The sequence below is a fragment of the Nerophis ophidion genome, linkage group LG03, assembly GCF_033978795.1.
Source record: "Nerophis ophidion isolate RoL-2023_Sa linkage group LG03, RoL_Noph_v1.0, whole genome shotgun sequence".
Taxonomy (NCBI): Eukaryota; Metazoa; Chordata; class Actinopteri; order Syngnathiformes; family Syngnathidae; genus Nerophis; species Nerophis ophidion.
Genome location: NC_084613.1, coordinates 22,776,206 through 22,800,987, shown reverse-complemented (window position 1 = coordinate 22,800,987; position 24,782 = coordinate 22,776,206). Strand labels below are relative to the sequence as shown.

Sequence of the window (24,782 nt, the reverse complement as noted above, 5' to 3'; positions counted from 1 at the left end):
TAGCAGCCCTCTGTGAGGTTCAAACACTGATGACATCTATTAAACAGACGAGAAGCAAGGAATCATGCAGAGACAGAGTTCAATTTTGCTCAATTGAGGAGAGACGTGTTTTGGGCTGTATTCTAGTTACAGATCCAAACTACGTTCTAAAAGTCCAGCCCACGTGCTTCCTCTATTTATTTGGGAGGTCCCTGGTGACATCACTGAAGCTGTAGCTGAGGGAAGGGGGTAATCTCAACAGCTCCAGTTAGACACAATATATGATTATACAAAAATGCAAATGTGCTGACAGTCGTGATATCGCTGTCAGGCTTTCCCCTGACAGTTTGTCTATGTTTTAGTTTTTTCCTCTGCATTTGTCTGTTTCCTCTGTGTTTAGTATTTCCTGTCCTTAGTTCCTGTCTAGTGCTCTTATTTTGTCAGCTTCCTGTTTTGTTCCCTGAGTGCTGTGTTCCTCCTCAGCTGCGGCTGATTGGCACCTGGCCACACCCGTTGCCAATCAGCCCGCACCTATTTGTACCTGCTTTGTCTTGTGTCAGTTGCTGGATCATTGTATTGTCATTTGTATTGTCTTGTCGATGTCAAGTCTAGTCACTCTTGTGATGTGTTATCGCTCCTGTCGTGTCGTACCTTGTCTTTGCAGCGTAGCGGTAAGCTATATTCAGTTGATGTTTGTAGCTTACTGTTTTTTGTTCCCTGCTTCCGTTTTATTTTTCATTATACAAGTACAACTTCTGTTTGCCTGTTCGTTACCCGCTAGCTTCCACGCTACGCTCCTGTTCGTTATTTTCTAGCTCCCAGGCTAGCTCCTTTTGTTTGATTACCCGCCTCGTGCGTGCTTTGTGTTTGTACCCTTTTGGTTTTATTTTTGTCTTATTATTTAGTTAAATCATGTTTTCTAATTCCATGCCTGCCTCCATCTCTGGATCTTGGGGTTCGTCAACAAATAACCCTGACAATCGCCTTTTCTGTCCTTTGTCCGGGTCACAGGTGTCGATGTATCGCCTTGGCAGTCAGCCGGCTGATTCTGGAAACAAACACTGATACGAGACTGGCTTGCAATCTTTTGGATTGCCAGCTTTGCACAGACAAAGAAAAATACAAATCCAGCACAATTGATAATAACTATAGCAATGGCCCTTAAGCATAACAGTTGTGTTATAATATATACATAATTATTCTAACACCCAATGAGGGCAACCATTACTGCGATGTGGCCCTCAATGACAACATGAATACTTATATTACTGTGTGGATTTAAAACAGTGAATGAAGCTTTTGGATGTTTTTTGAGCACATTACAGGCGGGATAGAGCGGCTCCAATTTGCCCTATTGTTAGCTGACTTATGCTAGACTTTATTTACTACTTAGAATGCATTGACAAAAAGAGTAAAACACAAAACAATAGGCACCAAGTCAAAAAAACAAAAAAAAGTGCAGTTCCCCTTTAAGAGACTTTAGCCCTGAGTATGTGCAGACTTCATCATCTGGGCCTCTCAGGTCTTGCTTAGTGATCTGGAAGGAAGAGGACGCTCCCACTCTCCCCCTTCCGCCCACCCTAAAGGAATAGTTTCACACAGGCTGGAAAGGAGTCCTAGAGTGTAGAGAACAAACGGTGAAGTGGCAGTGAAGAGTGCCCTGGCCATGCGTGAACTGATGCTGATGACATTTACATGTCGCTGTGACGCCTGAATGCCCTCAATTGCTCTGAGGGTCCGTGTAGCAGGGGCGGGGGTGCAGGGAAGGAAAGGAAAACGCTTGCGGACGCACAGACGCTGCAGTTTAACACTGCGAGACAAACACTTTACTTGCACAATCCTCTGCTGTGCAGCGTGAAGGAAAGCCTAAGTGACATACGGACACGACAAGTGCGTTAGATAACAAAGACTCGGACGTGGAACTTTTTTTTTTTTTTCTCTCCCTCTCGCCCCCTCTCTCTTTCTCTCTTTCTCTGTCTCCTGGCAATGATGACTCGGCTTCCGGCGGAAAAAAAAAAAAAAAAGTCAAGTTGTTCGAAACCTTTCAACGTCATTTTCAAATGCCATGTTCATCCCACCGGATAGGGTTTCATAAATGTCCAATTGATCGTTGGATGAATGGAACTTCAACCGCTTACACTCTTCTGAGCGACTCTCTTCCGGAATCAAAGTGTACAAGAAACATTTTTAACGGCATTTAACAGGTGAAAAATCCGGCTAAACCACTGTTAAATAAAACATTATAATATTTTAAACAATACATGAATACATGTGTATAAACTTTCAGAAAAGTGTAATGTTTAATGTATTTTTTTATCAAAGTACAAAAAAGTACGACTTTTGATACATAGCTTAGCATCATGTGGTGATATCCTTTACGCACCGATGTCGCTTTTTGATGCAGTACCGCCTGAGGCATCGAAAGTCACGGGCATTTAGTGTTGGTTTTTGGCCTTGCCGCTCACATGCCGTGATTTCTCCAGATTCTCTGAACCTTTTGACAATATTACAGAGCGTAGATGGTGAAATCCCTAAATTCTTTGCAATAGCCGGTTGAGAAATGTTGTCCTTAAACAATTTGCTCATGCATTTTTATCACAAAGTGGTGGCCATCGCTACATCCTTGTTTGTAAATGACTGAGCATTTCATGGAAGCTGCTTTCACACCCAATCCTGGCACCCACCTGTTTCCAATTAGCCTGTTCACCCTGGCATGTTCCAAATAAGTGTTTGATGAGCATTACTCAACTTTCTCAGTCTTTTTTGCCACTTGTTCCAGCTTTTTTTGAAACATGCTGCAAGCATCAAATTCCAAATGAGCTAATAAGTGCAAATAATCAAAAACGTTTTCCAGTTTGAACGTTAAGTATAATGTCTTTGCAGTCCATTCAATTGAATATGGGTTGAGAATAATTTTCAAATCATTGTATTCTGTTTTTAGTTACGATTTACACAACATGCCAACTTCACTGGTTTTGGGTTTTGTACGTAAAAATACTACTTTTGATACATAGATGGTACATGTATACAAACTGTTATACAACTATAATATTTAATTCATTGTTGTATAGTATAACTACAATTAAGTAAAACTTAATACATAGATGGGTACATGTATATAAATTGTCATAAACATGTAATGTTTAATTTATTGTCGTATCATACAAACACAAAAGAGTGCAACTTTTGTATACATAAATGGTACATGTATAAACCGTCATACAACTGTCATATTTAATTAGTAATTTAATATAGCTACAAAAAAGTAAAACATTTGAAACATAGATAGTACACAGACACGCATATATATATATATGTATATATGTATACATATATATTTATATGTATATATATATGTATATATATATACATATATATATATATATATGTATATACTTCACGGTGGCAGAGGGGTTAGTGCGTCTGCCTCACAATACGAAGGTCCTGCAGTCCTGGGTTCAAATCCAGGCTCGGGATCTTTCTGTGTGGAGTTTGCATGTTCTCCCCGTGAATGCGTGGGTTCCCTCCGGGTACTCCGGCTTCCTCCCACTTCCAAAGACATGCACCTGGGGATAGGTTGATTGGCAACACTAAATTGGCCCTAGTGTGTGAATGTGAGCGTGAATGTTGTCTGTCTATCTGTGTTGGCCCTGCGATGAGGTGGCGACTTGTCCAGGGTGTACCCCGCCTTCCGCCCGATTGTAGCTGAGATAGGCGCCAGCGCCCCCCGTGACCCCGAAAGGGAACAAGCGGTAGAAAATGGATGGATGGATGGATATATATATATATATATATATATATTGTCATACAACTGTAATATTTAATTAAATGCCCTATAATACTACTACAAACAAGAAAAATGTTTGATACATAGATGGTGCATGTAAATAAACTGTCATACAACTGTCATATTTAATTAGTCGTTTAATATAGCTACAAAAAAGTAAAAAAATTGATACATAGATAGTTCATGTATATATATATATATATATATATATATATATATATATATATATATATATATATATATATATATATATATATATATATATATATATATACTGTCATACAACTGTCATATTTAATTAGTCGTTTAATATAGCTACAAAAAAAGTGAAAAAAATTGATACATAGATAGTTCATGTATATATATACTGTCATACAACTGTAATATTTAATTCAATTCCCTATAATACTACTAAAAACAAGAAAAATGTTTGACACATAGATGGTACATGTAAATAATCGGTCATACAACTGTCATATTTAACTTATTGTCCTTTGATACAACTGCAAAAAAGTAAAAAAAAAAAAAGGTTTGATACATAGATGGTACATATATATAAACTGTCATACAACTGTAATATTTAATTCATTAGTCATTTGATATGACTACACAAAAGTACAACTTTTGATATCTGGATGGTACATGCATATAAACTGTACAATAAAGTAAAACTACTCTACTTAGAAAAAATGTATACAATAGTGTATTTATTAATGTCGACTGTCTTTTACGTATTAAAATACAATATATGTAAACATTGTTATCCATGTACTTTGTAATGTACTACCACATCAGCTTGTATATATAACTATATATTATAGTGACACTTATATGGATACCTTTGCAGGAAAAGTTGCTATAAATAACTGTGATGCACATGTCAATCAATCAATCAATCAATGTTTATTTATATAGCCCTAAATCACAAATCACAAATGTTTCAAAGGACTGTACAAACCATTACGACTACGACATCCTCGGAAGAACCCACATAACGGCAAGGAAAACTCACATCCAGTAGGACGCCAGTGACAATGATGACTATGAGAAACCTTGGAGAGGACCTCAAATGTGAGCACCCCCCCCCCACACCCCCCCACCCCCCTCTAGGGGATCGAAAGCAATGGTTGTCGAGCGGGTCTAACAAGATACTGTGAAAGTTCAATCCATAGTGGCTCCAACACAGCCGCAAAAGTTCAGTTCAAAGTGGATGCAAGACAGCAGCGAGAGTCCCGTCCACAGTAAACCATCCCAAGCGGAGGCGGATCAGCATCGTAGAGATGTCCCCAACCGATACACAGGCGAGCGGTCCATCCTGGGACAGCCAGTACTTGATCCATGGTCATCGGACCGGACCCCCTCCATAAGAGAGGAGGGGGGACAGAGGAGAAAAAGAAAAGAAGCGGCAGATCAACTGGTCTAAAAAGGAGGTCTATTTAAAGGCTAGAGTATACAAATGAGTTGTAAGGTGAGACTTAAATGCTTCTACTGAGGTGGCATCTCGAACTGTTACCGGAGGACATTCCAGAGTACTGGAGCCTGAACGGAAAACGCTCTATAGCCAGCAGACTTTTTTGGGGGGCTTTAGGAATCAGTAATAAGCCAGAGTCTTTTGAACGCAGATTTCGTGCCGTAAAATATAAAATAAACTTAACTGGTGTCAAATAAAACTACAATAAAGTAAAACTCCCTAAGATATTTAAGTATACTACTGTAAAATTAAGTGTGCTGTTGTATAAGAAATTCAAAAAAGGAAAGTAAAGCTCAGTTCACTGATGTCAAATAAAACTACAATAAAGTAGCACTACTCCACTTTGAATAGATTTATACGATATTGTACCTATTAATGTATCATGTCAAGTAAAGTAAAATACCGTATTTCCTTGAATTGCCACCGGGGCGCTAATTAATTTAAAAACTTCTTCTCACTCCTGCGCTTACCAAAGCCAAGCGGTAAAAGTAAGCATGCGCTAATTATTTTAAAACCTCTTCTCACTCCGGCACTTACCAATGGTATGCAGTAAAAATTTGAGTGTGATGTAAGCTTGGACCTTAAATTCTACTGAATAGCTTTTAATCTTCTTCCCTTTATATGATTTCAAATTATCGGTATTGAAATCAGCCTTCTCCATTTTGAAAATGATGACATGGTGACGTCACGAGTTTGACCAGGCGGTAATACTAAGTATGCGCTAATTATTTTGGGAAGCGAGTTTGATTCAAGACAGGCGCATACTATATGCCCTGGGGCAATTCAAGGAAATACGGTATATGTAAATATTGTTATCTCTGTAGTCTTCATTTATTACTACATCAGCTTATATTTAACTATCCATCCATCCATTTTCTACGACTCATTCCCTTTCGGGGTCGCGGGGGGCGCTGGCGCCTATCTCAGCTACAATCGGGCGGAAGGCGGGGTACACCCTGGACAAGTTGCCACCTCATCGCAGGGCCAACACAGATAGACAGACAACATTCACACTCACATTCACACACTAGGGCCAATTTTTTTTACTGTTGCCAATCAACCTATCCCCAGGTGCATTTCTTTGGAAGTGGGAGGAAGCCGGAGTACCCGGCGGGAACCCACGCATTCACGGGGAGAACATGCAAACTCCACACAGAAAGATCCCGAGCCTGGATTTGAACCCAGGACTGCAGGACCTTCGTATTGTGAGGCAGACGCACTAACCCCTCTGCCACTGTGAAGCCCTATTTAACTATATAACTATATATAATAGTGACATATATAGTGAGATATTTAAGTATACTAATTAATAAACTGTCCTACAATAGTAAAATTAAGTGTATTGCTGTATAGGGAAATTAAAAAAGTAAAGGTACATTTACTGCTGTATAGTATAAATACAATAAAGTAAAACAACTCTATTTCAATATGTGAATACAATACTGTACTTATTAATGTAGACTGTTGTTTGTGTATAAAAAATTTAAATATATGTAAAAAAAATGTATCTATGTATGCCCTTTTTTTTTTCCTCAATGGTAAAACCAGTCTCGAAACAAAATATGAATATGTACATTTTAAAACACCAAACACGTTATTATCCTTTCCTCTCATCGTCTCTTGCATTATTTTCTTCCAAAAGGAGGCGATTTTGACCGCTGACACATTTATTATCTGCAGCTAATGAGGACTAATGTATTGTGTTTGTGCTAGACTGGCACTGGCGTGACCCCGCGCCGCCGCGCTAATGATTCCAGCGCGGTGCGGAGGCTTGGCAGCGATAGCCGACAGCCCAGGAGTGGCTCCAATTTACCGTCCGCCATCCAAGCTCGCATGCATCGCACTCACGCCGCAAAGCAGTCGTCGATACCAGAAAGCCGTATGGCTTCAAAGCGAGCAGGCAGGAAGTGGAAGAGTGGTCATCGCCTGGCGGATGCATTCATAGATTTATAGCTGGATGGATGACAGCAGAACGCATTTATTGACTGGTTGATGAATTCATATACCAAATATATCATAAAACTGGGGAAAGTGGGTAGAGTCGATTGACTGATGAGTTGATTTACTGCACGGATTGGTCAATAAGATTGATGGATTGACTAATGACTCAAGATAGATAGAAGTAAAACTAGAAGTAAAACTGATCAACCTTTGTGTAAGAGAAAATGAGAGAGAAAGAGAGACATACCAAATATTCAAAGTAAAAACTGCTTTCCTTTATATTGATTGTTGGTTAACTGAACGGATATTGAGATGGCTTAATATGGTGTATTTGTTACGGCGGGGTTGCAGCTTGCTGCGCGGTTTCTTCCCCCGGGATGCAAACGGGTCACTCTTGACAGGACTGGCAGGTAGGAGCATGGTTTATTCTTGAAAAATTAACACATACCAAAAACACAAAACAAGCAGAAGGAAAACGAAGTAAGCCAAGGTTACCTCACAAATTCAAAACAAGAACTACAACGTAACTGTTGCATGAAGCAAACATAGAAGCCAGGCCGAGTGTGACAAGAAAGGTGAATAAATAGCTCTCTGATTGATGGTCGACTGCAGGTGAGCGTGCCGACCAGTAACCAGAGGCAGATCAACCAAATGAATCCCCATAGAAACCAAAACAAACCAAAACAGAAACTAAGGGAGTCCAAAAACCAGCAGAAAACAACAAAATATGATCCGGGCCACGGATCATGACAGTTTTAGGGATACATGAACTGTCATACAAAATATTTAAACAAAATAGACTAAAATTTAATAAAACAGCTCATCCCTTGACTGGTAGATAAGGTATGTAAAAAATTTGAGTAAGATCAGTGATACTAAAGAGAGTATGGCCAACCGAAAAATACAGACGCCGTGACTGCTGCCAAGGACGTGCATGCAATTGTTGTCGTTTTGTGACGAAATGAACCAAAATAATTTGGCTATACATAATTGTCATCACACTCCGGCAGGCACAAGACATTGATACAACGCTGATCGAACGCACAGGTCCTTTAAAACTGACTTTGAAACAACGTTGCAAGATAGGTGTGTTTGTAAATTGAGACAGCGTTGATGTCCGTTGGATCCACGTTGCTGGTTGGGAAATTACCAAATTTCAATGGTCAAATCAACGTCACAACCTGACATTGAATAGACGTCGTCAAAAAGCATGTTGTTTCAACGTTGTATTTGTGTTGTAGAATATTGGTTTGGAAATAACCAATTATCATTGGTCAAATCAACGTCACAAGTTGATATTGAATAAATGTTGTCAAAATGCATGTTGTTTCAACGTTGTATTTGTGTTGTAGAATATTGTTTGGGAAATGACCCAATATAAATGGTCATGGAAACATCAGAACCCAACATTGATTAAACGTTGTCAAAAAGCATGTTGTTTCAACATTGTATTTGTGTTGTAGAATTTTGGTTGGGAAATGACCAAATATCAATGGTCAAATAAACGTCACAAACTGACATTGAATAAATGTCATCAAAATACATGTTTAAACATTGCATTTGTGTTGTACAATTTTGGTTGGGAAATGACCAAATATCAATGGTCACAACAACATCAGAACCCAACATTGATTAAAAGTCGTCAAAAAGAATATTGTTTCAACATTGTATTTGTGTTGTACAATTTTGGTTGGGAAATTACCAAATATCAATGGTAATAGAAACATCAGAACCCAACATTGATTAAACGTTGTCAAAAAGCATGTTTTTTCAATGTTGTATTTGTATTGTAGAATTGTGGTTGTTGTCAAATGACCAAATTTCAATGGCCAAATCAACGTCACGACCTGGCATTGAATGAACGTTGTCAAAAAGCATGTTTTTTCAACATTGCATTAGTGTTGTAGAATTTTGGTTGGGAAATTACCAAGTATAAATGGTCATAGAAACATCAGAACCCAACATTGATTAAAAGTCGTCAAAAAGCATATTGTTTCAACATTGCATTTGTGTTGTACAATTTTGGTTGGGAAATGACCAAATATCAACGGTCATAGAAACATTACAAGCCAACATTGATTAAACGTTGTCAAAAAGCATGTTGTTTTAATGTTGCATCTGTATTGTAGAACTTTGGTTGTGAAATGACCAAATTTCAATGGCCAAATCAATGTCACAGCCTGGCATTGAATGAACGTTGTCAAAAAGCATGTTGTTTCAACATTGCATTTCTGTTGTAGAATTTTGGTTGGGAAATTACCAAGTATAAATGGTCATAGAAACATCAGAACCCAATATTGATTAAACGTTGTCAAAAAGCATGTTGTTTCAACATTTTATTTGTATTGTAGAATATTGGTTGCGAAATGACCAAATTTCAATGGTCAAATCAACGTCACTACCTGACATTGAATAAAGGATATCAAAAAGCATGTTGTTTCAACTTTGTATTTTTTGTTGAAGACATTTGTTGGGAAATGAACAAATATCAATGGTCATAATAACATCAGAACCCAACATTGATTAAGCGTTGTCAAAAAGTATGTTGTTTCAACGTTGTATTTGTGTTGTAGAATTTTGGTTGGAAAGTGACCAAATTTCATTACGGTGCATGAAAACCAAGTGTTTTCCAAAGTGGTGCCTGGTTAAAAAAAAAAAAAAAGACAGAACCACAGCAGTAGATAGTCTGACACAATTTAGTGTCACTGTATCATGAAACTAGAAATAAAGTAAAACTACTCAAACTTTGAAAGTGGATTATATGATAGATGGCAATGTAAACAGATGCGTTCAGGTATAGATGATTAATAGACAGATGGCCAGCGCAACATATATAGGTGAATATCCTGCAAAAGTTTATTCTTGTCAGCCATTAAATTTCAAATGTGAAACTGATACGTGATATAAACACATTACATGAACGTGAGAGAAGCCTTTTTTGTTATAAATTTGATATCATAACTCAGTTAAAAAAAAAAAAAAATTCTGATATTTTTAATTCAGTTTTTATAAACTGTAAATCATAATCATCGAAAAAGGGTGGGATTAAATAAGTGTATACTTCTTCTCACTCCTTTTCAAATATGTAAGAAAAAAAAAAAAGAAAAAAAAAAAGTCCAATGTTGATTTTTGTTTTTTTTGTTTTTTTATTCTCCATTGTTTTCATTTTGTTATAATGGCTGTCAAGGCTATAGCACATGCTTGCTCTTGTTTTTTTGTTTTTTTTTTTTTTTGCATATTTGAAAGAAAAATATATCAATCAATCAATCAATCAACATTATATTAAAAGAAGGTGTGCAATATCTTAAATGGACTGTTATGAGCCTCATTTGTCATTTATTAGTTTCACCTTGTAAATCTAATAGCGGGGGGTGGGGGGGGGAACAAAAATTTGCAAAATATTCTTATTGTTTCAGTTTCACCTGTAGAATATGTTTTTTTAGACATTCAGTTCAGTCGTATTCCAAACATACATACCAGGTTACAGTAGGAAAGGGATTATATGGCTCCTTTCCTTGCGCTTTACCTGACACATGAAACATGACAAATTTGAAGCAAACACTATCTATACATCTAAATATGTTTAGTGGCAACTCCAACTTTTTACCACATCGTCAGCTGGTATGTAGACTGGCGCTTTCCATAATTTTCAGCAGACCACATTGCAAAATGATTAATCTGCCCCGCTTCCTCTCACACTAGATCCACCCAGGAATGGGGCGATATTAATCCCCTTACCTAGGATACATCGTAACCAAGGTTAACCGTTTAATATCATAACATGTATGAAGAGGACTAGGAAGAAGCCAAGCTTAATCAATTTCCCGCCTTTTCCACATCACAACAAACATCAGAACAATGCAAACAGGGAATTATTATTTCGCTAAAGACGCAAAGCGTGCTACATAGTGAAACCCATTATGTAAGCTACATTTGAACCAGTTGGTAAAGTGTTTTGCTCGGGGACACAACAGCAGTGACTAGGATGGCGGAAGCGGAAATCGAACCTGAAATCCTCAAGTTGCTGACCCCACCGTCCACAGTATACACTTTCTGTTCACTTCTTGAGTTCAGTATGGACCACTTTTTACACGTTGAGCCGTGAGGCAAACCCTCAGGACGAAACTTGAAGGGACCCTCGCCTCCTTTGGACAAACTCAACCTGACCCCTCCCCAAAACGCCCAGTGCCCAGCAACCCACACACATAACCCACAAGGTGTGTGCTCCAGGACTGGACAGAGAAAACTAAGTTCTGGTAGAATTGGCACTTCAAAAAGTCCTTTTCACGTGTCGGTCACATCTTGACACCTTAGGGACTGAGATCGATACAGGGATCGATCCCCGGTTCATCGCCATCGCAAGGCTTAAAACAGGCTGCTCCCAGAGGACAGCGGCCACTGCGCCCAGAGCTCCATTCAGCGCCACCAGCAGGCAGTTGTGGTTGAAGAGTGGATGGGTTGGTGTGTGATAGTCTTCTTGGTTGATAAAGATAATAGCTTTTTTTTTAAAGCAAAAATACTCAGCTATCAATGTTTGATCTGTAAACATTCATAACGTTTGGTTCTTTTATGTATTTATTATGGGTCTACTGAAAATGTGTCCAAATCTGCTGGGTCAAAAGTATACATACAGCAATGCTAATATTTGGTTACATGTCCCCTGGCAAGTTTCACTGCAAAAAGGCGCTTTTGGTAGCCATCCACAGGCTTCTGGTTGAATATTTGACCACTCCTCTTGACAAAATTGGCGCAGTTCAGCTGTATGTGTTGGTTTTTCTGACATGGACTTGATTCTTCAGCATTGTCCACATGTCAGGACTTTGGGAAGGCCATTCTAAAATCTTAATTGTAGCCTGATTTAATCATTCTTTTACCACTTTTGACATGTGTTTGGGGGGTCAATGTCCTGTTGGAACACCCAACTGCGCCCAAGACCCAACCTCCGGGCTGATGATTTTGGCTTGTCCTGAAGAATTTGGAGGTAATCCTCCTTTTTCATTGTCTGATTTAAAGCACCAGTTACATTGTCAGCAAAACAGTCCCAGAGCATAATACTACCACCAGCATGCTTGACGGTAGGGATGGTGTTCCTGGGATTAAAGGCCTCACCTTTTCTCCTCAAAACATATTGCTGGGTATTGTGGCCAACAGCTCAGAAGTATATATATATATATATATATATATATATATATATATATATATATATATATATATATATATATATGTATATATATATATATATATATATATATATATATATATATATATATATATATATATAAATCTATATATATAGATATATATATAGATATATATATATATATATATATTTATATATATATGTGTGTATATATATATATATATGTGTGTATGTGTATATATATATATATATATATATATATATATATATATATATATATATATATATATATATATATATATATATATATATATATATATAAATCTATATATATAGATATATATAGATATATATATATATATATATATATATATATATTTATATATATATATGTGTGTATGTGTATATATATATATATATAGATATATATATATATATATGTGTGTATGTGTATATATATATATATATATATATGTATGTGTAGATATATGTATATATAAATATATATATATATATATATATATATATATATATATATATATTTATATATATATATATATATTTATATTTATATATATATATATATATATATATATATATATATATATATATACACATATATACATATACATATATGTAAATATATATATATATACATATACATATAAATATATATATATATACACACATACATATATATGTATGTGTATGTGTATACATATATATATATATATATATGTATGTGTAGATATATGTATATATAAATATATATATATATATATATATATATATATATATATATTTATATATATATATATATATATATATATTTATATATATATATATATATTTATATATACATATATCTACACATACATATATATATATATATATATATACACATACACATACATATATATGTATGTGTGTATATATATATATATTTATATGTATATGTATATATATATATTTACATATATGTATATGTATATATGTGTATATATATATATATATATATATATATATATATATATATATATATATATTTATATATATATATATATATATATCCATCCATCCATCCATCCATCCATCATCTTCCGCTTATCCGTGTTCGGGTTGCGGGTGCAGCAGCCTAAGCAGGGAAGCCCAGACTTCCCTATCTCCAGCCACTTCGTCTAGCTCTTCCCGGGGGATCCCGAGGCGTTCCCAGGCCAGCCGGGAGACATAGTCTTCCCAACGTGTCCTGGGTCTTCCCCGTGGCCTCCTACCAGCTGGACGTGCCCTAAACACCTCCCTAGGGAGGCGTTCGGGTGGTATCCTGACCAGATGCCCGAACCACCTCATCTGGCTCCTCTCGATTTGGAGGAGCAGCGGCTTTACGTTGAGTTCCTCCCGGATGGCAGAGCTTCTCACCCTATCTCTAAGGGAGAGCCCCGCCACCCGGCGGAGGAAACTCATTTCGGCCGCTTGTACCCGTGATCTTATCCTTTCAGTCATGACCCAAAGCTCATGACCATAGGTGAGGATGGGAACGTAGATCGACCGGAAAATTGAGAGCTTTGCCTTCCGGCTCAGCTCCTTCTTCACCACAACAGATCGATACAACGTCCGCATTACTGAAGACGCCGCACCGATCCGCCTGTCGATCTCACGATCCACTCTTCCCCCACTCGTGAACAAGACTCCTAGGTACTTGAACTCCTCCACTTGGGGCAGGGTCTCCTCCCCCACCCAGAGATGGCACTCCACCCTTTTCCGGGCGAGAACCATGGACTCGGACTTGGAAGTGCTGATTCTCATTCCGGTCGCTTCACACTCGGCTGCGAACCGATCCAGTGAGAGCTGAAGATCCTGGCCAGATGAAGCCATCAGGACCACATCATCTGCAAAAAGCAGAGACCTAATCCCGTGGCCACCAAACCGGAACCCCTCAACGCCTTGGCTGCGCCTAGAAATTCTGTCCATAAAAGTTATGAACAGAATCGGTGACAAAGGACAGCCTTGGCGGAGTCCAACCCTCACTGGAAACGTGTCCGACTTACTGCCAGCAATGCGGACCAAACTCTGACACTGATCATACAGGGAGCGGATTGCCACAATAAGACAGTCCGATACCCCATACTCTCTGAGCACTCCCCACAGGACTTCCCGTGGGACACGGTCGAATGCCTTCTCCAAGTCCACAAAGCACATGTAGACTGGTTGGCCAAACTCCCATGCACCCTCGAAAACCCTGCCGAGAGTATAGAGCTGGTCCACAGTTCCACGACCAGGACGAAAACCACACTGTTCCTCCTGAATCCGAGGTTCGACTATCCGGCGAAGCCTCCTCTCCAGTACACCTGAATAAACCTTACCGGGAAGGCTGAGGAGTGTGATCCCACGATAGTTGGAACACACCCTCCGGTCCCCCTTCTTAAAGAGAGGGACCACCACCCCGGTCTGCCAATCCAGAGGTACTGCCCCCGATGTCCACGCGATGCTGCAGTGTCCTATCAACCAAGACAGCCCCACAGCATCCAGAGCCTTAAGGAACTCCGGGCGGATCTCATCCACCCCCGGGGCCTTGCCGCCGAGGAGCTTTTTAACTACCTCAGCGACCTCAGCCCCAGAAATAGGAGAGTCCACCACAGATTCCCCAGGCACCGCTTCCTCAAAGGAAGACGTGTTGGTGGGATTGAGGAGGTCTTCGAAGTATTCCCTCCACTGATCCACAACATCCGCAGTCGAAGTCAGCAGAACACCATCCGCACCATACACGGTGTTGATAGTGCACTGCTTCCCCTTCCTGAGGCGGCGTATGGTGGTCCAGAATCGCTTCGAAGCCGTCCGGAAGTCGTTTTCCATGGCTTCCCCGAACTCTTCCCATGTCCGAGTTTTTTCCTCCGCGACCGCTAAAGCTGCACACCGCTTGGCCCGTCGGTACCCGTCCACTGCCTCTGGAGTCCTATGATATCCTATATATATATATATATATATATATGTATATATATATATATATTCCGCAAAATCTGGTTTCCTTTAGAAACTAGACTTTGCGGAATTCTACAGAACTCAGCAAACACATTTGGAACCTCAAAGACAATAATGTTGAATATTCAATAACATGGCAAATTCTTGCATCCAGCACACCTTACAACCGTGGTAATAAAAGATGCAACCTATGCTTAAAAGAGAAACTGTTTATTATATATCATCCAGATCTATCATCCCTCAACAAGCGCAGAGAAATCATTTCAACATGCCGCCACAGACGGAAACACATCCTTGGTAACACATGAGCCAATCACCACGCCCCTACGCCTGCCTGTACCCACCCACTCTGTGCCCTTTATAAACCATTGTATGTGAATGCTTCCATTAAAATCTCCTGATGATTGAGGGAACCCCTCATGAAACAGTTCTGTAGAGATGAAGTAGTCTTGTGATTTTTCCCACACCTACATATTGCGCTCTACCACGGTATCGAGCACTATTCTCTGGATAATCCAATCAAGACACATATATATATATATATATATATATATATATATATATATATATATATATATATATATATATATATATATATATATATATATATGTATGTATGTAAATACCTAATGTATAGAGGGCAGCACGGTGGAGGAGGGGTTAGTGCATGTGCCTGACTCAAAGCACTTCACATTGTGAAAGCCAATATCTAAGTGACATTTAAACTAGTGTGGGTGGCACTGGGAGCACGGCCACCTTACCAACCAAGCTATACCGCTCCATATATATATATATGTATATATATATAAAGTCGTGTAATGATGACGTGTACGCAAGACGACACAGGTTTTTAGGAAGTATGAGCGCTGCACACACACACAGCTAAAAGTCGTCTGCTTCAACGGCATAATTACACAGTATTTTAGAGATCTGTGTTGCTGAATATTTTGCAATTTGTTCAATTAATATTGTAGAGGTCACAGTAGAAAGATGGAGTTGGGAATCTTTTAGCCACACAAACACACGGTGAATCCTTGTTTAAAATTCCTGGAGGTGAAACTTTACTATGGATCAGAGCGCGGTCAAGCGAACATGAATCAAGACGGAATGTCAACCAGCAGGTTTCGGTGAGAAAATTGTGGTTAAAAAGTCAGTTCTTACCGGAGAAAATATGAACTTGTGCCGTCCATAGCTGCCGTCGACTCCCCTAAGACACTGCGCGTCAAGACACCCGTGGACACACCCTTCCGACTATCAGGTACTATTTAACTCACTAAAACACTAGCAACACAATAGAAAGATAAGGGATTTCCCAGAATTATCCTAGTAAATGTCTAAAAACATCGGAATCCATCCCAATGCAATCGCATTTTTTTTTTCTTTTTTTTTTTTCTAGTGCGTCGCTATCAATATCCTCAAACACAAATCTTTCATCCTCGCTCAAATTAATGGGGAAATTGTCGTTTTCTCGGTCCAAATAGCACTTTTTGTTGGAGGCTCCCATTAAAAACAATGTGAATATGTGAGGAGCCATCAAACGGGTGACATCCTCGTCTGCGACTTCCGGTAAAGGCAAGGCTTTTTTGTCAGCACCAAAAGTTGCGAACTTTATCGTTGATGTTCTCTACTAAATCCTTTCAGCAAAAATCTGGCAATATCACGAAAAGATCAAGTATGACACATGGAATGGACCTGCTATCCCCGTTTAAATAAGAAAATCTCATTTCAGTAGGCCTTTAATGGTGTTTGATATAACTACAAAAAAGTAAAACTTAATACATACTGTAGATGGTACATGTATATACGAGTTTGATATTAAATTTATTGTCGTACAACACAACTACAAAAAAATATACAACTTTTTTATACACAGATGGTACATGTATATAAACTGCAATACAACTGTAATATTAGACTTATTGTCGTATAATACAAATACAAAAACGTACAACTTTTGATACGTAGATGCAAGCATACATTTTGGTACCAGTACCAAAATATTGGTATCGGGACAACACTAATACATAGATAAACATGTGAAGTGAATTATATTTATATAGCGCTTTTGTCTAGTGACTCAAAGCGCTTTACATAGTGAAACCCAATATCTAAGTTACATTTATACCAGTGTGGGTGGCACTGGGAGCAGGTGGGTAAAGTGTCTTGCTCAAGGACACAACGGCAGTAACTAGGATGGCAAAAGCGGGAATCGAACCTGGAACCCTCAAGTTGCTGGGACGGCAGCTCTACCAATCGAGCTATTCCGATTGGTAGAGCAGTACACCTGGGTCCAAACTGGAAGGGAGAGAGAGGGGGAGAGCGCATGATTTCCTTGGCTAGAAGCCTTGTTGTTGTTTTTGGCAAATATGTATACATGTACACTGTATATTTGGAAGTATATATATATATATATATTTATTTATATATATATATATATATATATATATATATATATATATATATATATATATATATATATATTTATATATATATATATATATATATATATATATATATATATATATATATATATATATATATATATATATATATTCACCTCTTATGGAAAGTTATGCTCACTTTGCTTTCTATTCAATGTCAGTTATTAGTAGTGTGTGTGTGTGCATGTGCGTGTGTGTGTGTGTTCAAATTGCTATAATGTTACCAAAGTGTCCTTATATGGGTAACCTGCAGCAGCAGTCCATCAGCTTCTGTTGTGCACCACACACACACACACACATACATATATATATACAATAGTGAAGCCCACAGCGCCACCCTGCCCTCAATGCTGAAACTGCAACCTCCTCTTCTTTCACTCACACTTAGATCAGATTTTACTGCTCTATTTGCTCAGCTGGCTGACACACAATACATGCTCTCTCTCTCTCTCTCTCTCTCTCTCTCTCTCTCTCTCTCTCTCTCCACTGAAACGTGGAAAAGATGCACACACACATTTAAAATATATATATATTTTTTTTTTGGGGGGGGGGTTGTGCAGGAAAAAAAAAAAGAAATGCATGCACTCTTCATTAGCGCGTGTCTGTGAGAGGTAGTGTGCGTGGGAGCGGATCCTCCCTCCTTTCCTCGCTCCCTCCCTCCCTTCCTTCCTTCCCTTCCATTTGCATTCCTCCTCATTGCGGGACAGGGAGCGTTCTGGGAGCTCGCAGGTGCGCAAAAAAAACGGATGCTGGCAATCACATTTTCGTGGTATTTTCCACCACCACCAACAACTCCTTTTTTTTTTTTTTTACTTCTTCTTTTCTACCGTTTTTGTTTTTCTTCCACGCATGCTTATCCAGGACTTGAGGTCGGTGCATGCGTGCGTGCGCGTGTTTGTGGGCTGCTTGGAGTTGCTGTCGCGCGCGCCCGCGGAAAATGCGAGAGGATGCTCGGCAGTGGACGCGGTGAAGAGCAGCGCAGGTCAGTTGTCTTTTCGCATAGCCATGATTTCATTTCACTTATGCATGCTCGGGGGAACCTATTCATATATATATATATATATATATATATATATATATATATATATATATATATATATATATATATATATATATATATATATATATATATATATATTTAAAACAAAAAGAGAGTCCGCCGCAATAAAGTCCCGCATTTGGCACTTGCGCCTGCTTAGGCGCGCCCTTGAGGTAAAAAGATGCGTCTTTTTTTGTTGTTTTTGGTCTCCTTCCATCACGAATGACCATTCTTGCAGGTGCGCACGCATCGTTATGCGAATATATGCAAAACAGGCTTGTTATGAGTCTATTAATATGACCCCGCCCCCCTGGGCAAATGTCCCCAAAACACACCTGAGTCCAAACTGGAAGGGAGAAAGAGAGGGGGGGGGGGGGCATGACTTTCCTCGGTCAGGAGCCTTGTTGTTGTTTTTGTGCGGCAGAAAGTATCGCCAGGCTGTGTAATGCTGCGCCTGCGGACATTCATAAAGTGCCGTCGGGTTATAAATAGCCTGGGGGCGAGGGAAGGAGGCTAGGATGGAGGAGATGAAGGAAAGAGTAGAGGCGGCTCGTAATCCGTGGGGTTTTGGTGGATTGGTACGGACAGGGCGTGGCATCAAGTTGTTTAAAAAAATAAAAATAAAACAATAAATAAATGAAGCATCAGCACCAAAACGGGTCGTCCATAGGATCTACCTGCCTGACCTGGTGGGTTTTTTTTGTTTTTTTTAGGGGGGGGGACCTGTACAACCCTCATCCCGCTGCCAGCGACTAATTAGCACCTGTTGGTCGATAAACCGCGCGACATGCTGGCGTCCGACTGGAAACGCCGTGTCGGGTCTTAGCGCAGGTCTCTCCTGGAGACGTGGCGGTCCCGGGTGTAAAGTTGGCACCTCCTGCACGGACGAGGTGTTTATTAGCTCCCCCGCCGTACGCCGCCGTGTTGTTGACACTAGAGCCAGGCCTGGAGGTGGGGGTCCTTATAGGTGGTCCTCAAGGGGGGACAGGGTGATGACATCAGCGTCTGAAGGTGACAGATTGGTTTTTACGATTTTTTGATCGCTTGGGTATGGTTACTAACTATTTTTTTTTCACAACAAGTCCTAATTGTTGGACTTTATGATAGGACCCTCCCTTGAAAGGGGCCCTATTATGCAAAACCAACATTAGCCTACTCAGTGGCCTAGTGGTTAGAGCAGGGGTGTCAAACGGGGCGGCATGGCGTAGTGGGTAGAGCGGCCGTGTCAGAAACCTGAGGGGTTGCAGGTTCGCTTCCCACCTATTGACATCAAAGTCACTGCCGTTGTGTCCTTGGGCAGGACACTTCACCCTTTGCCCCCGGTGCCGCTCACACTGGTGAATGAATGATGAATAAATGATTGGTGGTGGTCGGAGGGGCCGTAGGCGCAAACTGGCAGCCACGCTTCCGTCAGTCTACCCCAGGACAGCTGTGGCTACAGATGTAGCTTACCACCACCAGGTGTGAATGAATGATGGGTTCCCACTTCTCTGTGAGCGCTTTGAGTATCTAACAATAGAAAAGTGCGATATAAATCTAATCCATTATTATTATTATTATTATTATTATAAACTCAAATACAGAGTGGGCCAAAATTTAAAACTGAACAAAGCCGCGGGCCAAAGTTGAGCAAATTAACCTTTTAATAGGGACCCAAACAAGTTTTGCATTGAATATTAAACAAGCAAGGCTTATGTAGCTTTATAGTCACATACAAAATCGCGTTTCAAACTATAATAATGAGTAAAAAATATCAATGGCATCTCAAATAAAATGTAAATAAAAATTGGGGGAGCGGGGTTTGGTGGTAGCGGGGGTGTATATTGTAGCGTCCCGGAAGAGTTAGTGCTGCAAGGGGTTCTGGGTATTTTTTCTGTTGAGTTTATGTTGTGCTACGGCAGGGGTCGGGAACCTTTTTGGCTGAGAGAGCCATGAAAGCCAAATATTTTAAAATGTATTTCCGTGAAGAGCCATATCATATTTTTTTAACACTGAATGCAACTAAACGCGTGCATTTTTTAAGTAAAACCAACATTTTTAGAGTAAAATGAGTAATTATTTTTAACAACATTGATATTTCTTGAACAGGTGCGGTAAAAAACAGATGGATGGATTAAAATGCATGAGAATGTTTCATATTTTGAACGTTATTTTTAACATCGTGATTACCAACGGAATTATTCATTACTTATCGTGTTAATGGGTCGGGAACCTTTTTGGCTGAGACAGCCATGAAAGCCAAATATTTTAAAAATGTATTTCCGTGAGAGCCATATCATATTTTTTAACACTGAATACAACTAAATGCGTGCAATTTTAAAATAAAACGAACATTTTTAGAATATAATAAGTTTAATTATTTTTAATAACATTTTTATTTCTTGAACAGGTGCGGTAGAAAATGGATGGATGGATTAAAATGCATTAGAATGTTTTATATTTTGAACATTATTTTAAACACTGTGATTACCAGCGGAATTATTCATTACTTATCGTGTTAAGCAATGTCAGCTAAGGTTTATCTGAGAGCCACATGCTGTCATCAAAAGAGCCACATCTGGCTCTAGAGCCAGAGGTTCCCTACCCCTGTGCTACGGTGTGGATGTTCTCCCGAAATGTGTTTGTCATTCTTGTTTGGTGTGGCTTTACAGTGTGGCGCATATTTGTAAAAGTGTTAAAGTTGTTTATACGGCCACCCTCAGTGTGACCCTTATGGCTCTTGATCAAGTATGCCTTGCATTCACTTGTGTGTGTTAGAGCAGCATATATTATGTGACTGGACTGGCACGTTGTTTGTATGGCGGAAAAGCGGACGTGACGACAGGCTGTAGAGGACGCTTAAGGCAATGCATTCAAGGCACGACCCCAATATTGTTGTCCGGGTGGAAATCGGGAAAAATTCGGAAGAATGGTTGCCCCGGGAGATTTTCGGGAGGAGCACTGAACTTTGGGAGTCTTCCGGGAAAATCGTGAGGGTTGGCAAGTACGAGTATCAGCGGTGAATGCAGTGTTACAGAGGCATCGCCGCTGTATAGTACCGGCGGGCCAGCTCTAATCTTAATTTGATATTACCTCAAGGGCCAAATTAAATTACACGCGGGCCAGAGTTTGGCACCCATGGGTTAGAGTGTCCGCCCTGAGATCGGTAAGTCGTGAGTTCAAATCCCGGCTGATTTATACCAAAGACTATAAAAATGGAACCCATTACCTCCCTGCTTGGCACTCAGCATTAAGGGTTGGAATTTGGGGTAAAATCACCAAAAATGATTCCCGGGCGCGGCACCGCTGCTCCCCTCTGCTCCCCACTGCTCCGCTCACCTCCCAGGGGGTGATCAAGGGTGATGGGTCAAACGCAGAGAATAATTACGCCACACCTAGTGTGTGTGTGACAATCATTGCTACTTTAACTTTTAACTTGAACTTTATTAGAGCTGTGGATCGTGTAGTGCGCAAAGGTTTTTCCTAATGCTTTTAAATGGTGATGTCACGTCTATGCAGTGACGTGCGGTGAGGTTCATGGGTGGTGAGGCACTGACTTCATCACAGTCAGATTTATAAATGAACCCTATAGAGCAGTGGTTCTCAACCTTTTTTCAGTGATGTACCCCCTGTGAATATTCTTTTAGTTCAAGTACCCCCTAATCAGAGCAAATAATTATTGGTTGAAAAAAAGAGATAAAGAAGTAAAATACAGCACTATGTCATCAGTTTCTGATTTGTTAAATTGTATAACAGTGCAAAATATTGCTCATTTGTTTTGGTCTTTCTTGAACTACTTGGAAAAAAGATATAAAAGTAACTAAAATGTTGTTGAAAAATAAACAAGTGGTTCAATTATAAATAAAGATTTTCTACACATAGAAGTAATCATCAACTTAAAGTGCCCTCTTTGGGGATTGTCATAGAGATCCATCTGGATTCATGAACTTAATACTAAACATTTCTTCACAAAAAAAATAAATATCTAACATCAATATTTATGGAAAATGTCCACAAAGAATCTAGCTGTCAACACTGAATATTGCATTATTGTATTTTTTTTTCCAGTTTATGAACTTACATTCATATTTTGTTGAAGAATTATTCAATAAATATACTTCTAAAGGATTTTTGAATTGTTGCTATTTTTACAATATTCAAGAAAAAAATCTCACGTACCCCTTGGCATACCATCAAGTACCCCCAGGGGTACGCGTACCCCCAATTGAGAACCACTGCTATAGAGTATCTTATTCACCATTTGATTGGCAGCAGTTAACGGGTTATGTTTAAAAGTTCAAACCAGCATTCTTCCCTGCTTGGCACTCAGCATCAAGGGTTGGAATTGGGGGTTAAATCACCAAAAATGATTCCCGGCCGCTGCTGCTCACTGCTCCCCTCACCTCTCAGGGGGCGAACAAGGGGATGGGTCAAATGCAGAGGACAAATTTCACCACACCTAGTGTGTGTGTGACAATCATTGGTACTTTAACTTAATGTAGCAGGTACTTTGGCTAGAATAGTATAGTATAAATAAATTACATTTATTATTATCATTATTAGCGATAATACTGCTAACATTAACAATATTAAATAATCACATGTAAGTAGAAAATAACAAACACGACAGTACACAGTGTTGTCACGATGACAGGTGTAACCGCGCTCCAGCGGCAGTGTTCATTCATTGTCTTTACTGGAGCATAAAAAAATGCAGATGGCCTTAAAACGCCACAATACTCAGTCACCATATTTAAGTACCCAAAATAAAGAGTCGACATAAATATAAATTCAATAGGATCAGAAACATTGGAGGAAACGGGATTAAAACCCGATGCTAACCGCCCATCGAAAATACATGGGTACGGCTAGTAGCTACTATTAGCAAACAAATTCACTTACCAACTCGGCTTAATATACAAACATCGACACACTCTTTCCTCGCAACTCGGCCCTGATAATTGGCACCTATAAGTTTACAATTATTTGTAAAATGTTGGACGGTTGTTTTTATGATATGCAGGCAAACAACAACTTTAAACATACCGGCTTCAGATGTCCCCAGGCCTAGCCTAGTATTCGCAAGAATGATCTCTGGGAACACTAGCGCCCTCTACCACCATCAGGCGGGAGAACAGATGCCTCACATTGTGCGTCTTCGCAGCCGTTTTATGATTGCCCAGCACAAGAAATATGTTACACACATACAGTTGTTGACAAAATATACTGTACATTATATACCTCAGCTAACTAAACTATATAAATTTATAATATAATTCATACAGCAATACGGTCTCACTGCACAGCAGCCGGCAGTTAGCCGAGTCACTGCGCAATCCATGGGGAGGCTCAATGGGCTGTGATTCACCGCGAGTAATTCTCAGTATTTGAACGGCAAATGTGAAAATTAAGCGATTTTGAATAAAAAATCATTTAAAACTGGTGAAGTTAAATGGAAAATAACTTTATAGTATAATCACTGGATATATATAACAATATAATTATTATTTTTTTCTTTATATATTATTTTCTTTCACCTGCCTCCCCTGTCTGCACGTCACTGCTTCTATGGGATCATGTTTTGTTTTGGTCATGTGTAGTTTTGTTTTTTGGACATTCAGTTCTTGTTCCTGCACTACCTTGTTTGTCTTATTACCATAGCAACTCATTAGTTTTCACCTTGTCCTCATGTCTCACACCTGTTTGCACTCATCTTAGGTATTATTTAAACCGGAAGTTGCCACAAAGTCATCCTAGCGACTTTAAACCTCAACTGTCTTCATGCCAAGCCATGCTGTTAAATCATTCTGTCCATGCCACGTAAGTTTTTTTGGTTTGTTTAGTTCTGCCTTTGTGCTTTGTTTGTTTTCTCAGTCTAGTTTTGTACCGCCATTGTGCGCCCCTTTTGTTTGCCTTCTGTTAGTTATAGTGTTTGAAAATAAATATGTACTTACATTCACATCTCGCTCGTACAAACTTTCCTTTGTGTCGGAAAAACAAACTATTCCATAGTCCAAGTCTCGAGAGGT

General features: G+C 39.2%; 1 protein-coding gene across 2 annotated transcripts in view; it reads left to right on the top strand.

Annotated features, from left to right (window-relative positions):
• Nucleotides 1-24,782, top strand: part of lingo1a (leucine rich repeat and Ig domain containing 1a) — a 282,863-nt gene that overhangs the window by 208,676 nt on the left and 49,405 nt on the right. The window contains exon 1 of one of the 2 annotated variants that reach the window (XM_061894596.1): nucleotides 18,362-18,717. The exons of the other annotated variant lie outside the window; for it this stretch is intronic. The gene's annotated coding sequence lies outside the window, so the exon portion shown is untranslated. Of the gene's footprint in view, nucleotides 1-18,361; nucleotides 18,718-24,782 lie in introns of those variants that run through there. 2 annotated transcript variants of the gene reach the window in all.